Here is a 4,571-nt window from a genome sequence, read left to right as displayed (position 1 = left end):
ATTAACATATATAATAACAATACTATTATATTTGTTGATTATGTTATTATATAATAAGATATAATAACGAATAATTAGTATAATTATTAACAGTATTATGCAGAAAAACTATATGCCTGAAAAACTTCCTCTCCTGAGAAGGATGACTTCCCATCCAAGTACAGTGAGAAACGCTGAAGGCATGCAGGGAAAACATCCTCCCTTCTGTTGTGTGCTATCTCATAATAATAACTTGGGGCTTCAAATATGGACCATGACCTCCCTCAGTCCGGTACAAAATAAACACTAAAAAGAAGCAGTCTCACCCTAGAAGTGTCTATAACCTGTGTATAAGACATTTGTCCTGCAGAGAGAGGATGTTGTTTTGGAAAGCTACCACTATGCCTTGATTTTAAATACCATATTCAGCTGAATATTTGCACATTATTTTCTTACAGTTCTGGAATTTGTTCAAGTTAGCCTTTCCAGCTTCTCCTCATCCTGTGATTCATGCAGGTGTCCCAGCTCAATTAGAAATCAGTCCTATCTGAGGTCAGCCTATCTACAAAATTAGCTACTTGGCAGATGTTGGCACCTCAGCCACTGTGAATGACCTACTGCAGATCACTGATAACACTTGTAACCTCCAAGATCATTTTGTCATGGTAAAGCTCACTACTTCTTTGTTCTGCCTTTCTGAGGTTAGGATCTATAAAAATATAGGAATACTGTAATGATTATTTTTTTTCTCATCTCTATAGTCTCTTGAAGCTCTCATCCTCATGTTTTGGTTTGGTTTTTGTTTTTTTTTTTTTTTTTTTTTTTTTTTTTTTTTTTTTTTTGATGTGGCTGACAGAGGTCTGGACTCACAAGCTATCCACTTCTCCCCAGCTGGGGTCCATGATTTTCAAGAGTGTTTCTCCCCTCCCCTTTAAACATAAACATTGAACTCACTTTTACATTTTGTCAAAAGGTTTGGATTTTAACCATCAGCAGATGCAGTGATCAGTCATTTAGTATCCACATTTTGAGACTAACTTCAGTAAATGGCAGCATGGGACAGATTATGTATATAATGTATTGTCACTATCACATTTACCTAACAGCAATCAGATATCTGTAATTCTGTATTCATTAGTTCATTGGTAAATGGAGCTGTGCTGCCAGATAACATTCTCTTTTTTGGCTATGGAACAGTTTAACATTTAGGTCCATGTTTGGCATTGGGATATTGCAGCTCAGGAGAAAAAAGTTGATGCTGTAAACTGGTGGTGCTGACTGAAATGAATGCTCCCCCTGCTCCTCTCTTTGTTTGCACTGAATGGCACCAGCACAGGAGCAGCAGCCAGGGAGCATCGAGAAACAGCCACAACCTTTCTGTATGTGCAGCAAAATGCTATGCTGAGAATAAATATTTGTCATACCCTACAGGTCCTACAAAGCTGCAGATGAAAAAAAACAAAAAAGGAATCTAGTTTCAGGCAACAAAGAAATTAGTGCTACAGCTGGTTTTTCCCTATATGTATGTACCACATCCCCATGTCATTTTTGTGACAGTCTCCAGCATGTTCGTCTGAAACATGAGAATGGGGGTCAATAATATTAAATATTAACATAGGACCTGGGTACTAATGTCTGACCTTATCATTAGTCTAAAATTGGATATTTAATAAACATCATGAGACAGGGAAATCTCTTCTAATAGCATCTCAAATCTTTAAAGTGCAGCTTCCCCTGCTCTATTTTCTGCAATGAGCTCTCACCACAGCCTGTGCAAGTATTTGTCTAAAGCATGAACTTCATGCCAATTCTCTTTAATATTTTAAATATTACTGGTAGCACATTTTTTAGTACATTAGGTCTTTTTAGGTCCCCCTTTCTGCCTCTCCTCTCCCTCTCCCTCTCCTCTCCTCTCCTCCACGTGAAGAGACAGTTCCTAGCACATTTAATTTACTAATACAGCTGCAAACAACATTCCCAGCCTAGGATGCCATTGAAATGGGAATGCATTTAGCTTTTGCCTCTGAGCTGGGCCTCTGTTAGCTTCTGTGTAAGTAATAGGTTTGTCTCCATCAGCATGGCCAGAAGATGAGCTTGGGCTCAATGCCAGCTTGGGACTATTGCAGAATACAGCATGGTTTTTTCTGTCTTCTCCTTCCTCTGAAATATTCCCTCCATGCTCCCTTTCTGACAGCTTTCTGCGTGTTTCACTACCAGGTTAATCCTGAAGCAGAAGAGAGATGTGGTGAGATGTTTCTGCTGAAGGCTGGGTATGGCAGGCAGCAAAGGCACCATTTTTCTGCAAACCCGCATGAGTACCAGGGGGTCAGCACGCAGCATGATCAGGGGTGTGTGACCCCTGCTATGTGGAAATGTGGAAGTGCCAGCTGCTGCTCACAGACCTAGGGTGTGGGTCAACTCTTGGGGCTACTGTGATGAGTTATGCACCAAATGGACACACCTGAGAGCCAGGACATCATCCAGAGGGACCTGAATGAGCTTGAGGAGAGGGCCCATGTGAAACTGATAAGAGAAAACCAGGGCAAGTACAAGACTGAACCTGGGTCAGGGCAGCCCCTGGTGTCAATACAGGCTGGGGGATGAACAGATTGAGGGCAGCCCTGCTGCGGAGAATGTGCTGGTGCTGGTGGATGAAGAGCTGGATGTGAGCCATGTGTGTGCACTCACAGCCCAGAAAGCCAGCCATGTCCTGGGCTGCATCCAAAGAACCCTGGCCAGCAGGCCAGGGGAGGTGATTGTGCCCCTCTACTGCAGTCTTGTGGGACCCCACCTCTAGTGCATCCAGCTGTGGGGTCATCTGCACAAAAACCCCATGGATTTGTTGTAGCAAGTCAAGAGGAGGCTTGAACACCTTTCCTATGAGGAAGGGCTGGAGAGTTGAGGTTGTTTGGCTTGGACAAGACAAGACTCCAGGGAGAACTCATTGCAGCCTTACAGTACCTAAAGGAAGCTTATAAGGAAGATGGGGACAGACTTTTTAGCATGGTCTGTTGTGATAGGACTAGAGTAATGATTTTAAAATAAAAGACAGTTGATTTAGACCAAATATAAGGGAGATTTTTTTTGTTTTCTTTTTTTGGTAATGCAAGTGGTGAGGCATTGGAGCAGGTTGCCCAGAGAAGTTATGGATGACCCATCCCTGGAAATATTCAAGGCCAGACTGGATGGGGCTCTGAGCAACCTGGCCTGGCTGAAGATTTCCCTGAACATTGCAGGAGGGTTCGGAGTAGATGGCCTTTAAAGCTCACTTCGAACACAAAATGTTCTGTGATTCTATGAAATGACAAATGTCATTGCCTGATTAATGCCTGTGACCTTCTCATGAGATTGCTTGTGTGGAAAAGCTTGTTGAAACTGTATTTTGATAACTTCTCTCCTGTACAAAACCGTGGACTTCATTGGTAAAACCTGGTACTTCCTATCAAAGCCTAGTTAGTCCTGCAGTGAATTTAATAACATTAATGCAGCTTGCCTAAAAAAACCCATTAATTTTCATTTCTTTCTCTGACTGGCTGGCCTTGCTAGCATGGTGAACAATGTGGTAGAAGGAGCACTGCCTAATTGTCTTATTCCAAGAGAACCTGTTCACCTTCTCTTATACTTAGATAAGGAAAGTTTTTGGTACAGACTGTACTGAACTCTTGATGCGAAATAACTGCTCAGCTAAAGGATGACAGTGGAGACTGAAAAGCAAGAGCTGGGTGCCAAATGAAAGCCTTGAGGTGAGGATTAGTGTGTGTGACTCATGGCAATAAATCCAGCCCAGTGTTCAGTGTGGGCTCAACCACAAGCAGTCTCCCCTTCAGGTTCCCCAGCCATCTTTGTAGCCTTGGGTCACTAGGGTTATTAGCCCAGCTTTAGTCTTTCTTGGCCAGCCTCTTTACTGCTTCTCTCAAAAATTCCAGCCCCTGTAGTGGGGATGGTGCAGCTCCCTGCAACACCTCCTTTCCTGAGGCACTCTGGGTGGCTCCAGGGGGAAACACAAAGCAGGAACACCGGGAAAGGGAGCTGATGAGCTCGGGGATGCTCATCCCTGAGGCAGAAGAGTGCGCTTGCATTTGTGTCAGCATTTGTGCTGACGCTGGCACAGTGCCCTGGCTGCCAGCACGGTGACCCTGCACACGTGCAAAAGCCATGGGAGGAGGCCACGGGAGAACCACTAAAATAAACACCAGCAGAGAAGGATTATTGCAGCATAAAAATTCTTGTGGCTGATTTTAGCAGTGGAAGACCACAACAGCAGTCTAGTTACATCCAGGAAGGAAGTGTGTCACATGCAGAGATCTTTGTGCACAGACAAGCAGTTCAGAGTGGGTAATGCATAATATAAATAGCTCCTTAAAGTCTAGGCTGGTGCAAGTTCACCTGGCCATCTATCCTGAAAATGCTTGGAAAGTAGTTCTAAAAATACCACATGCAGTTGCTGTGGGATAAACTGAACTTTAAACTTCCATTATGTTCCTGTAAATGAACATTAAATTAGTGAGATGAGCACCAGTCCACTAAAAGAAAGGAAAGGAACTCACTTCTTTGCTCCTAAGGCTGATCGAGGCAAGACTGGAGATGCATTC

General features: G+C 43.3%; 1 long non-coding RNA gene across 1 annotated transcript; it reads left to right on the top strand.

The window, feature by feature from the left end:
* The first annotated feature begins 799 nt into the window (after positions 1 to 799).
* Positions 800 to 3,772, top strand: LOC132335860 (uncharacterized). The gene is made up of 2 exons (XR_009488752.1): positions 800 to 952; positions 2,197 to 3,772. It is a non-coding gene; the product is annotated as an uncharacterized LOC132335860 (long non-coding RNA).
* Positions 3,773 to 4,571: the final 799 nt, after the last annotated feature.

Source organism: Haemorhous mexicanus, chromosome 1, assembly GCF_027477595.1.
Source record: "Haemorhous mexicanus isolate bHaeMex1 chromosome 1, bHaeMex1.pri, whole genome shotgun sequence".
Lineage (NCBI taxonomy): Eukaryota > Metazoa > Chordata > Aves > Passeriformes > Fringillidae > Haemorhous > Haemorhous mexicanus.
This window is presented reverse-complemented; position numbering and strand designations above follow the sequence as displayed.